The sequence below is a fragment of the Gordionus sp. m RMFG-2023 genome, chromosome 1 (assembly GCF_954871325.1).
Source record: "Gordionus sp. m RMFG-2023 chromosome 1, tfGorSpeb1-WG-v2, whole genome shotgun sequence".
Taxonomy (NCBI): Eukaryota; Metazoa; Nematomorpha; class Gordioida; order Chordodea; family Parachordodidae; genus Gordionus; species Gordionus sp. m RMFG-2023.
The window spans coordinates 51,764,913-51,779,323 of NC_088775.1; the positions used below are offsets into that span (position 1 = coordinate 51,764,913).

Genomic DNA, 14,411 nt, shown 5'->3' on the forward strand with positions numbered 1-14,411 from the left:
AATAGGGAGTTGATGTTATCTTCCCGGTTGCAGCGTTGGTTATTGTTAGTGGGCAGTTTTAACGTGGGGGTTAGATATCGTCGAGGAAAGAGAATCATTTGGCTGATATTTTGTCTAGGTTAGGTTCTGGCTGTGCAAATCCGGAAATAAGTGATAGGATAAGTATTGATAGAGAGAAGGCTTTAGTGCGTACTCTGTCGTATATTTTAAAAGGGGGTCCTACCAACTGGTAGGATTTTAAAACAAATACTGTGAACGACAAAGATCTAGGTCAAGTAAAATTGAGTTTAACAGGAGAAAAACCTTGGAAAAACAAATATGATTCCTATAAAAAAATACAAAAAGAATTGTCTATTGTTGATGATTGTATTATGAGGGGAAACAGGGCCGTAATTCCTTATAAATTACGGAGTAAAATTATGAATATATTGCATGCCGGACATCAAGGTCGGGAGATGAAATCTTGGGCTCTGGAATATGTATGGTGGCCTGGTATGGGCAATGATATTGAACGGATTACCAGGAAATGCGTTCCTTGTAATACCTGTGCCCCTATGCCCCGTAAAGAAGTAGGGCAAGTTTGGCCTAGATCAAAGAAACCTTGGGAACGTATCCACATCGATTTATTTGACATTGATAAAAAATCATATTTTTTAGTGGTAGATTCATTTTCCAAGTGGATAGAATATGCAGAAGTGCATGGTTATACCACTAAAGTAGTTATCAAAAAATTAAGGGAATTATATGCCCGATTCGGTTTTCCCGACATGATAGTGTCTGATGGGGGTCCCGCCTTCGTCAGTGAGTAGTTCAAACATTTTTGTGCTGAGTCACAGACCCAGTATATTCTTACGCCGCCATATCATCCCAGCTCGAATGGACAAACTGAGAGGATGGTAGCAATTGTTAAAAATTGGATTAGGAAGGCTGGTGATCGTAAGGAGGAGGCTTACATGTCTCAATTATATTACCTTAATTCTCGCAATCGAGAGGGGGTTACGCCTGTAGAGTTATTTTTAGGTATCCTTTAGATTTCTTAAAACCAAAAGGCAAAATTGGGGATAAAGTTTTCAGTGGGCCAGAAGGTTTGGACCAGATTGTTTGACAATCGGGGAAAGAAGTGGGAAAGAGGTCGGGTAGTAGTAAACCGGGGTTCGAAATTAAGTGAAATTTTGTTAATAACCAGGGTTACTGTGATCCGTCATCACGATCATGTAAAATTGGGATAAAATAAGAAGGGTAAATAATATGAGAAGATATACTCGATTTTTTTTTGTTCTAATTTATCTTAAAAGTAATATTTAAAAGGTTTATATCGGGTCAAGGTTCAAAATATTTGGTCATATTTTTATGTTATTCAATTTATAAAGGTATTAGACAAGGGTTAAAAAATTGTTTGGTATGAGCTTGTACAAAAAAGAAAAGAAACAAATTTTTGTATCTGCCAGATAATAGGGGTGATAAATCATTTTTTTTTTCAAATGAATAGAAAAGTTTTTCATGGTATTAAAAGGTTTTTGTTCTCAGAGTAAGTCGAAAGGTTTTTATTTGGATCAATAGAATTTTTTTTAAAAAATATTTTATAAAAAAATGGAAATTGTTTGCTTAATGTTATTAAAAATTGTTTGTCGTGAGTAATATGTTTTTGTAACCAGATGACTGTTTTAATGAATAGGAAGATTTTTATGGTATTAGTAAAGGTTGGTGGATAAATTTTTGTTTTAAAAAATTTTTTTATGGCCATTATGTTTATAAGTCAATTAGAGAAGACATGAATAAGGATTGGGGGATTCGCCTGATTGACCTAATATTTGAATAGAAAAGTTTTATTTTTGTGTTAGTAAAAAAGTTTTTGTTTGGTCATGTTTATATTTTGATTATTCACATTGATAAAAAGTTTTTTTTTTAATCAGCAGTGTCTGCCAGTTGTTATTTTTTTTATCTGGTTTTATGTTGTAGCCAGATATAAAAGTATATATTTGTTGGAAAGAAAATACAGTATTATTTAGTAAATGTCTTTTTATCATGGTGCTTCATAATATATAATGAAAAGAAAATCTTAAACATTTGGTAAAAAAAAATTTTTTTGTTAAATTTTTGTTCTCCCAGCCCTTCTGTTGTATATTTTTTTTTCTCCTAACTTATTTTTATTGGAAATTGCCTCTAATTTTGTAATTAATGTTAAGGAATGAATAATACTGACCTGGGGATTCGCATGACTGGGTTAGATGTTTTTGTGGATAAAATATTCTTTTTGAGGCTTAAATATCATTAATTTTTTTTACGGTCACTTATGATAATTTATTCTCTTTTCGTTTGTGTTTCACTTATGTATTTTAATAATTTTTTTTAAAAAAAAATAAAAATAATAATAATTTAAATAAATTGCCAAAATCACATATGAACGTATTCCCCATTATCAGACTCTTGTCAAGTTAATTATCAAGCCAATGCTCATGGAAGTTTATCGTTTAGTCAACCTTTCGGAGCTATGACAACCAAGCCCCGATAACGATGTATGACGTCAATGTAGACGAATAGAGATCATATCCCTTTACGCTATGAATATGATATGGTATGATAATTCGTATTAGCCAATTACCGTTCCAACAATTTACACGAAGATGTCCATATAGCATAGCTTTGTAGACCATGAACATTCATTATTCTCTTAATATCAGTAATAATCAAGAGGCGTAATTATATAAATATGGAGTAAAAGTAGACAACGGGATATCAGATATTCTTCCTATGAACATGATATGAAGAAAAATTCTCTTATTATAATAATCCACAAAGTTCCGCGATACTTACATCCGATAATTCTAATTATATATCGCGAGATTTTACATGATTCACCTTATTACATCGAAAATTTTGTAATAGTATGCAATATTATTTTTTTATGTACATGCCATTGGCCCATAAAGGGGTGGCATGTAGTAAATTATAATATTTTTTTATATTTGAAATGTCAATCATTTCAACTTTGATTTTTGTATGTTTTTTTTATCGTTTTTGATGAAAAATGATTTTTATTACTTATCAATTTTTTATGAAAAACTTATTGAAATGGATTAATTTTTTTATGAAAAACTTATTGAAATGGATTAATTATTTTTATGAAAAACTTATTGAAATGGATTATTTTTTTTATGAATATTAAAGAAATAAAAGTGTATAAAAAACCCATACGTTTCTTTGCGATTTTTGTAATTTGAATAAGTTATTTCTATATTTAGATCTTTGCCAGTTTGGATTGTTTGCGTATTTTTATTTCTATTTCGGTTTTTTTTGAGGTTGTTTAAATTTTTGACAGTGGTGACTAATATTTTAAGTGATATAATTAATTTCAGAAGTATAAACGACATAATAGTTATATGATAATCAATAATTTCCGTAAGAAATAATCAATTCCGTTTGTCAACCATGCTCAATTAAGAGACTACCAATTTCTAGTTTTATTTTTTTTTTAGAAATAAATAGGTTGATTTGGGATATTCTTATAAAAATAGAAATCGATTGAAAATCTTGACATCAGGATAACCGATTAAAAATATTAAAGAAAATGATAATATTGAATATGAATTAGAACACTACTGAGAGCTAAACGTTAGTTATTGAATTACAATGAATTTAAAAAATTGATAATATCGATTCATTCTACTATTATATTCAAAATAAAGTTAATATTGACTTATATATTTATATTTGAAAATATCGTCTTATTTTTATCATTATTTGCATAAGAATCACTTATATTTTATGTAATTGTTAAATTACTTTTTTTTAGAGTTTTTATACAGTAAAAATTTTTAATATTATAATCTGTATAAAATACCTACATTTTGAAATTTATTTTAAATAATAAAAATATATAATGAAATATTCTCTAAAATTTTGTTGGTTCGGGGCCGAAATATTCCCACAGCTGTTTGGAGTCAAATGAAAGAAAGATGGTGAATACAAACAAGACACATTTAACATTTAAATTTAATAAATTTTAAAATATTTATATTATAATTTATGCAATATATATTTATGAATATTTAAATATATCTAAAGTAATATTTAAGTATATATATAAGGTAATATTAAATTATATATAAAGTAATATTTAATAAATAATTATATATATCTAAAGTAATATTTATATATATATATAAAGTAATATTTAAATATATATATGAGGTAATATTAAATTATATATAAAGAAATATTTAAATATAAATAATTAAAATATTTATATGATAATTTATGCAATATATTATAAAATATTTAAATATATCTAAAGTAATATTTAAATATATATATAAAGTAATATTTAAATATAAATATAAGGTAATATTAAATTATATATAAAGTAATATTTAAATATATATATAAAGTAATATTTAAATATATATATAAAGTAATATTTAAATATATATATAAGGTAATATTAAATTATATATAAAGAAATATTTAAATATAAATAATTAAAATCGTTATATGATAATTTATGCAATATATTATAAAATATTTAAAAAGTAATATTTAAATACATAAATAAAGTATTATTAAAAACCTTAAATATATATAAACTAGTATAAAATAAAATATAGGAAGAATGTATTTAAATTCGCTAAAATAATTGGTTAATTTATAATTAATAAAGTTTTGCCACCATAAAGTTTTTTATGATAAATGATGTAATGATACGAGTTTTCTAAATAAAAAAATGTAACCATAAAGTTTTCTAATATAAAGATTGTTTATTTTATTTTAAATTATTAATTTAATTTTATATAATATATTTTAAAATTTTACATTTTTTTTATCAAACTAAAAAAATCAGGTTTATATAATAATTTTCATATTAATATATAAAAATTTATATAATAAAAATCAATCTACACAATTTATAAAAAAATCAATTTATATCAACATAAAAAAAACAATTTAAAGGTTAGTATTAATCGGTCATATTAACAATAATAATTAATTAATATAAATGATAATTGTTAATAACAGAATGTAGACTATCTGGCTTATATTAATTGTTAGGTATAAAAGATTATTAAAATTTTTTAATTACTTCTAGTGCTGTAAACGTTACTACAAAAAAAGAAACGCATTACAGTTACTCGTTACATCTGAAAAAGGGAACCCGTTACGGTTACCTTAAAAAGAAACGCGCATTGAAGGACTTGTCTTTATCTGAAAATCTTAGTAATTCAGATATGTCATAAGAGTCGTCATATGCAATTATCCTTATTAATATGACTATCTATTAATTTCCTTCTTTCCCATGCTTCCCTTAAAAATGGCTGCAGAGTTTGAAGATTGCCCCCATTTTATTCCATAATATCTTACTTAGAAAATGTAATTTTTAAAATAATTTTAGAGTGTACATCGTCGACATGGACAAATCGGCCAATAGAGGAATCATGCATACACTCCTAAAAAATCGTAGATAACATACAAAACAAAATATTTTGAAAAGATGATGATGGAAATAACAGTCGACCTGGACAAATCGGCCAATGGAGGATTCAGACATACACTCCCAAAAAAAATCGTAGATACCAAGCAAAACAAAATATTTTGAAAAATTTATGTGATTTTTTAAAAGAGAGAAGAGACTTACCTAATTTTCTCTTGGAGAACATATTGTTTCATTTGAATAATATAACTTATTTTTTTATATATCATTTATATAATATTATAATAATTTCTTATCTGTAAATTTAAAAAAAATTTGATAAGCAAAATAATAATTGTAAGATTTGAAATATATAATATTCACTGCTTATAATCACCTCTGAAATAGATATTTTTATGAATAAAATTCAAGGTTACAACGTTAGTAACTACATTACTTTTTTTTACATTACTTTACAGCACAAATTAATATATAAATATTTATATTTTAGAAGGCAGATTTTATAATTTTTATTCTGATCATACTTAGGGTTGAACATCTATCGGTTACCGGATTAATTTATTAATCTATTTAATTAAAACCTATGATTGACCAAGACATATAAAAGTTTAATAATAAATTAATCAATTGTTTTAGTTAAAAAATCAGCAATATATATTCAAAAATGATTATTTGAATAAAATAAGGATTCAAAATTTAAATTTTGTATTTCTTTTATCAATTATCTCCTTCCTTATAATTTTTTAGATGGTACAAAAAAATTTGAATAATAAAATTTTATGTTACAAATTTTATAAATTATGGATTTTCTCAAATGACAATAAAATTTAAAATATCCTTTATTAAAATATAATAAATAGTAATATGACATTTTAAAACAACTACAACTTAATTAATATGGAGAAAAAAATTTCATAGATGGAAAAGATGTAATCCATTTCACCAATCTTTTCCTCACAGATATAACACCATTCAATCTCAATATAAATATAAACTTTCAATATAATTTTACTTTCCCAAAGAATAATAAATTCAATTTTTATATGTTAGCATTTTTTACAATTAATAATAAAAATATCTAAAAAACAATTGAATTTGTAATAAAATGAAATTTACATTGAAACATATTCACCACCATCCTGATAAATCTAAAGAAGAGCATTATGCAATTATGAATAAACAAAGTACAAATTATCCCCACATCACTGTCTCCAACTTCTTGTGGAGGATTGAACATTTGACTTTCTTCCAACAAGTTCCCAGAAATCCCCACATCACTGTCTCCAACATCTTGTGGAGGATTGAACATTTGACTTTCCTCCAACAAGTTCCCAGAATTCCCCACATCACTGTCTCCAACTTCTTGTCAAGGATTTATCAAAGGAGGCACTAATGTCGTGATTAAGGAAAAATATATTAAGAAAAATTTGATTAAATATTTATAATAAAATTTAAAAATAATTTTGTAAAATACTTCCTCCTCTTCCACTCAAAATAATTATTGTTCTTCTAATGTTCTATTTCTTAGAAAATATAAATATTCCTAATTTTATCCATGTGTTCAAATACTGTTAAAATTATAAAAGATATATGATAAATTTTAGAAAAAAAAATTTGCCATACATCATTAAAACCAATTACCTTGGCCTAGTTCAGAAAAATATATTCTAATAATATAGAATCTTGCTAATACTAAGATAGAATCTTGCAAATACTAAGATAGAATCTTACTAATACTAATATGTAAATATTAATTAAAACCAATTACCTTTGCCTTGAGGTACTGTATTTATATTTGATATTAGCTTTTAAGGTTTAGTCTTTATTTTATAATTTTCTACAAAAATGGTATGTAAATAGCTTTTGAGGTTTAGTCTTTATTTTATAATTTTCTACAAAAATGGTATATAAATAGCTTTTGAGGTTTAGTTTTTATTTTATAATTTTCTACAAAAATGGTATGTAAATAGCTTTTGAGATTTAGTCTTTATTTTATAATTTTCTACAAAAATGGTATATAAATAGCTTTTGAGGTTTAGTTTTTATTTTATAATTTTCTACAAAAATGGTATATAAATAGCTTTTGAGGTTTATTTTTATTTTATAATTTTCTACAAAAATGGTATGTAAATAGCTTTTAAGGTTCAGTCTTTATTTTATAATTTTCTACAAAAATGGTATATAAATAGCTTTTGAGGTTTAGTCTTTATTTTATAATTTTCTACAAAAATGGTATGTAAATAGCTTTTGAGGTTGTCTTTATTTTATAATTTTCTACAAAAATGGTATGTAAATAGCTTTTGAGGTTTAGTCTTTATTTTATAATTTTCTACAAAAACGGTATGTAAATAGCTTTTGAGGTTTAGTCTATTTTATAATTTTCTACAAAAATGTGTATGTAAATATTAATTAAAACCAATTACCTTTGCCTTGAGGTACTGTATTTATATTTAATTGCTTGGTTTCGTCTTAATTTTAGAATTTTCTACAAAAATGTGTATGTAAATATTAATTAAAACCAATTACCTTTGCCTTGAGGTACTGTATTTATAATTTTAGAATTTTTTTGGCTTTATTTATGTCTACCCTATAAATGTAAGGATGCGAAAAAGATTCCGATTCCAAGCGCCGATATTAATTTTAGAATTTTCTACAAAAATATAATTTTATAATTTTAGGAAAAATAATTTGCCATTTGACTCCAAATGGTTTGATGACAAAAGAAAGAAAAATGAATCGGACCGATACCAATATCCTTAAAATAAAAAATATATTCTATAAAGAATAATAGCGCCTGGCTTCTAACACGAATTAAATATATCTATTTATTTGACAAAATGTAATTATATCGCAAGATAAAAATTTAAGCCCCGACCCTGTTCGAAAAAAATATATTAGGCCTTAATCGAAATTATTTTTTTAAAAATAGGGTTCGGGCGTATAGTGCCATCTAAAAGTTATGGAACAAATTTAGCTAGCTCACTCATGTTGCTCATCGAGCTAGCTTAAATTTTTTCCTTCAAAATAGAGATGACACTATTTCTACATAATTATAATATTAAAATTCTTATTCACAAATAAATAAATTTCTGCTCAAAAGTCGGCTTGAGCCAACTACTGATCCGACTTGAGTCTGAGTCGATTTTTCGACTCAAAAACTGACTGAGTTTAGGGCTAAGTTGGTTTGGCTCAGCTATTTAACAATACTAATCTTATTACTTAAAAACGAAGGTTAAACAAGGTAAAAAAAATATATTAATTATAATCATCGTTCGTTACAAATTTTCGGCCTAATAATTTTACGTCTTTTATATATTAAAATAAAATTACTTGTTGATGTAATTATGCAATATGTTCTATTACACAGGGAGCATATGCCCCTTCTTCGGTGTTTCCACAAATATTTTTTTGCAAAGGTCATTGCTAAATTTCAACGGGATCAAACTTTCATCTCGTATCTTTAAAAAATTATCATTTATATGATTTTATAATATAGCTAACAGAAATATAAATTTACCTGAAGATCTTCACCAAATTGAGATTGACTATTCAATAGTGAAGATTCAAAGAAATTTGTGGAATCATCCAAGAATGATAAACTGTCTGATGGGGTGAAAATAATGTCATCCTGATCCATAATTTATAAAAGTAATCAATTTTTTAAAATTAAAAAAAAATCTATTTTAATAAAATAATAAAAATTTTATTTTAATAAAAGTAATTTAAACACATGCATAATAATTATAATCTTTACAAATGTACAACAAAAGAAATAAAAGAAATTTCAATAATGCTTATAAAACTGAAAAATATGGTCAATATGTTTCATTAAATCATCATAACATATTATTATATAAAAGTTATAAAAATATTATATTTTAAAATAAAAATATGTTGGTTTATATATCGGGCTGCAAAGAAAATTTTCTTTATTCGAACGAAAATGTAAACAGAGGAACAAAATAAATTTCCACATCATTTTATAATTTAAAAAAAATATCAATTTTTTTTCAAAATTTTTTTCTTTTAAGATATTTTTCTGGCATTCTGTTACACCCTTTTTGATTATTTATAGATATTTTATAACAAATAAATAAAATATATCTATTACTCACTTGACTGTTAATTTCTAAATTAATGTTTTCTAGTTTTCTAAATTAACTATATCTTACCGATAAAATTTTATTTTTTATGATAATGTTATTTTATACATCCGTATAAGATTAATATTCATCATGACTAGGCACCTTACCTTATAGACCCAAATAGTATGATAAAGGTATATAAATTTGATGTTAGAAAAAAACTATGAAAAGCAAAATATAATTTTTTCCGATTACAAAGTGAAGTTAAGAATATATAACGTAAGGAAAATCTATCAAGTCATATGTATTTTACTGATTACATAATATTTAGTTAGAAATACAATATCTAAAATGAAATTTTTTTTAACTAAATAATTAATAGCTATTTTGTATTTACTTACCTTTTTCTCCTTCACACCCATAACTATACCTCACTCTAGAACTACAAATTGGATAGGGCGTAATTCCACTCATTTTGATAAATATTGTACAAGTGTTGGTATCTCTGAGAAAGAATATTCAGCAAAATTATAGGGAGGGTGGGCCTCCTTATAATTTACATTCGCTTACTTTCGGCAGATCTATGACCAATGTGATAGATAAGATAAGAAGATATAAAAAGTTATAATAAATAAATTTAAAAAAACATCTTTCTAATTTTAAAAACAATGAACCCGGATTAAAACAAACTAGTATAATTTTCTATATATTCAACAAATTGACCCAACAAGCCAACCAAGCAAGCCAACCCAGCAGGCCGACCCAGCAGGCCGACCCAGCAGGCCGACCCAGTAGGCCAACCCGGGTCGGCTTAACAGGCCCAATGGGTCGGGCTGGGTCGTGGTCAATTTTTCGACCCTGGCTCTGGGTTTGGCCAATTTTAAGAACTTCGACTCGCGTGGTCGAAAAATACCAACCATTTAACAACACTACCCTCAATGTCCCAGAAAGCCAAATTGATTGGAAAAAAAATTAATTTATGCAACATTAAAAGCACACTAAACAATGCAGTTTCCAATGATGTGTTTGCCCCAAATGACCATTCAACTATACAATCCCTTTTATCTAAACATCCCCAAGAATATATTGGCACTACAGCTGCCACCACCATATCTCTAGACCGACTTTCAAGTTCCGAAATTATCAAGGTTATTCATTCATTTAAAAAGGACTGGAGGATTATATGGTTATCGAGCAATTTACCTTCAGGATCTAATAAAGCTATCCATTCCTTGCCACCAAATCAGCCTTTACCATACTTCTTAATAACGTCTTTAATAGGGCTGTGCCGATCCACATATTTTTCACCGATCTATCCGATCCGATATTTACCGATATTGCTTCAAACACGATCCGATACTGATCCGATATTTATACTGATTTTTAATCACCCCCGTTTGAACCAAATGTAATTAATAAATCAATATTTTTTATCCAAAAAATCTTATAAATTTAATTTAATTTTTTTATTTATACAATTAAGACTATAATATAAAAATATATATTTAATAATATATCCATTTTATGTTGGTATGAATTAAAAAATTGTAATATTTAATATTTAAAATCATAATATATTAGATTTTTTTAATAAATATGAGAGCCTCCAGATTTTCTGGGAATAGGCTTCTACGATCGATATGAACTATCTATATCTCCTGCCGTACTGAAGGCAGACTCAGATGATTCCGCAGATAACGCATTTTGCAAAATTATCTTTGTCTTTTGTAAAATATTTATATAATTCAGATACCATATTTTAAAAAATTCTTTTATTTAAAGTATAAATAAAAAAATTGGCGTTATTTAAAAAGATTTAAATAAATAAAACTTTGGGTGTTCCTTTCTATTTTTATAAAAAAAAACTTTTAAAATACTATAAATATATTTTAAAAAAGAAATAAAATTTAAAAAAATTATTTAGAAAATATTATAATAATGTAAAATAAATATACATATAAAATAAAATAACAAAAAAAAGAAAAGTAAAAAGATCGGATCGGTTTTTACCGGTATCGGCCCGATCCGATATTTTTGGAAAACGCTAAATATCGGTACCGATCTGATATTTAATATCGGCACAGCCCTAATTTTTAATAACCTTGTTCCTCCATGTATTCTACCCTTAATTTTTGGTGCTTGACTCATTGCGCTATCCAAAAAGGATGGAGGCATTCGGCTCATTGCTATTGGGTCCATCTTCCGAAGAATCATATCCAAAATCATTTGTTGGCGCTTAAAGGCAAAACTTTCAAATATTTTACATCCTCACCAATTAGGTTTTAGCATTCCTGCAGGGTGTGAACAGGGTTGCCATGTCGTTAAAGTTTTTTCCTCGGATAGTGAAAAATCCAACAATGTAGCTAGCCCCATAGTGGTAAATATAGCTGATTCAGGGTTATCAATGATTTATATGTCAGCTTTATGCGCTGATAATGCCTCTGAAATTTTGGCAAAAACCAAAGTTACCTAATTGAGGCAGCAAAATAATGAATTAATACCAATTAGAGTTAATGAATTAAGAGAGTTGGTGAAGTGGTCTGACTTGGAATGGTGTGAGTTGTTGCGATATATACCTATCAGGTGGTTGTCATTAATACCTGCCATCGATAGAATTTCAAAATTTTACAAACCCTTAAAAAAATACTTCTTAGATAGAATTTTAAAATTTTACAAATCCTTAAAAAAATACTTCTTAAATAGAGATTTTAAAAGCTGTCCTAAAATTTTGAAAAAATTTATCGTATGAAATGGCGAGAAGCATATTTGGGATTCGTTTCACATGTAGGAAATTTACTACATGCAGTAAATAATCAGTTGAAATCAGAATATTCTTTATTAAAAAAGATTCACAAAATCATGCTACAGCTCTGTTCATCTATACATAAAATTGATAATAAATTTTATAGCGCTATTGCTAAAAATATTATATTAAAATGTTCAAATAATACTCTAATTAATACATTTTTAAATGAAGCAGATATTTTTATTATGACAATATTAGAATATTTACAATCAAATTTTGATTTTAATAACTCTATTTACAAATGTATAAATATGACCTTGGAACAGAAACCATCAATTGATAGTTTTTGTAATTTAATAAATATATTAAAAATACCGAAAGACATTGATGTCTTGTTTTAGGAGATTGTAATTTTCTCTATTTTTTATGATTCACCAAAATACTTAAAGTTAGATGGTCTAAAAGCAGAGAAGAAATGGGTATAATTTTTTCGTAATAACGATAAATCCCCATGCTTGGAAAAAATATGCGAGCATGTCTTCTCCTTACCTCATTCTAACGCCTAATCCGAGCGCATTTTTAGCCTGATAAGAACTGCCTGGAAAAAGGAGAGAAATTGGATTGATTTAACAACGTGACTCAATTCTGTAAATACACTCTGTTTTTTCCAAATTCATTGAGGCATTATCAGATCAGAAAGCTGACATGCAATATATTGATAATCTCGAATCTGCTATATTTACCATTATATGGCAATAGCTATGTCTTTGGATTTTTGAGGGGAAAAAATTTAATAGTTTTATTGAAACGACCTTTGTTTTATTGAACGTGATAATTAAGCGCCTATCCCTATAATATTTATACATACACGGTAGATTTATAATTGCGGTCGTTTCGCGAGACATTCGCATAAAATATATTTTTAATTGTAAAATTAAAATCGTTTTTTTTTATAAAATTTTATCTTGTTTTCTTTTATATTTAAAAAAGAATCGTTGGTTTTTTATAAAAAAATATATATTTATAAAATCAAGATGTTATTTTATTTTGAAAAATAGTTACCGACTTTGTATTTATATAAACTAATTATAAAAAATAATGGGCGGATAATTAAGTCAATTCAAAATCCCGGCCGAAGCCCGCAAAAAAATTAGCAATTTTTATATTTCTACAGCAATTTTCATATTTCTCCCGCATAATACCAAATTTCCCTCGCAATTTGAAAATTTTGTGGCAACCCTGGCTATGATACTTGCATTTGGATAATTTTTGACTATTACCGCTGTCCATAACGGTAAAAGTTTTAGAAGGTGTAAAATGGGAGTAATTATCTCAGGAAGATATTGTAGATTGTCATGATCTCCATGATCTCCTAACATAATTTTGGCTTCTTTTAGAATATCAGAGCCCCATTTCGCGAATATATTACCACCTGAATCAGAATCGAGGAAACAATCAATATCATATAAAAGCTCCACATTGTTATCATTCTCTTTTTCTGATCCATTTTCTCAAAAGTCTATATTAAGACTTGCAAACGCAAATTTTTCATTAGCCAACTTTTTGCGATTTCACATTTAGTAATTCTTTAGGATTAATATTACTCATTTCGTTTCGCTTAAAGCTATAATGAATATTGAATATAGTTTTTGGAATATTTTGAACATTTCTCCTGCAATTTAAAAATTTATACCTGGCAACCCTGGGTGTGAAGCTGCTTCACACATCGCACGCCATCTACTCCACAAATCAAACAATATTATTTTAAAAAAATTAGATTTTAACAATGCATTTAACTCCCTTAAGAGAGAATATTTCATTCCTTCTTTTTGTAACACATTCCCAGAATATCAACATATATATCAGCTTGGTATGGTCATGTATCTTTTTTGAAATTTCATGAAACTACTACAGAATCCAGTCAAGAAATACAACAATGGGACCCCTTGGGTCCCAGCTATCTTCTGTGATGATATTCGCACCATCATAGACAACATCAACAACAAATGCAATGTCATTTCATAGACGATGAATTAATTAAAATTCCATCAATCATTTCTGATCTCACGGCTTTCCCTCAATTACAAAAAATGATAATTTTATATGACCAAAAACTTATATCCTACTCCTGATTACTTTTCTATAATCGAGAAAT

The 14,411-nt window shown here is 26.5% G+C and overlaps 1 long non-coding RNA gene across 2 annotated transcripts in view; it reads right to left on the reverse strand.

Annotated features, from left to right (window-relative positions):
* Positions 1 to 6,246: 6,246 nt before the first annotated feature.
* The window catches only part of LOC135931885 (uncharacterized), a 91,551-nt gene continuing 83,386 nt past the window's right edge, over positions 6,247 to 14,411 (reverse strand). Inside the window, exons 2-4 of one of the 2 annotated variants that reach the window (XR_010573196.1) lie at positions 7,952 to 8,075; positions 7,849 to 7,910; positions 6,247 to 6,814 (exon numbers count right to left, since the gene is read on the reverse strand). This is a non-coding gene — a long non-coding RNA (uncharacterized LOC135931885). Of the gene's footprint in view, positions 6,815 to 7,848; positions 7,911 to 7,951; positions 8,152 to 14,411 lie in introns of those variants that run through there. The other variant, XR_010573195.1, reaches the window with a different exon arrangement.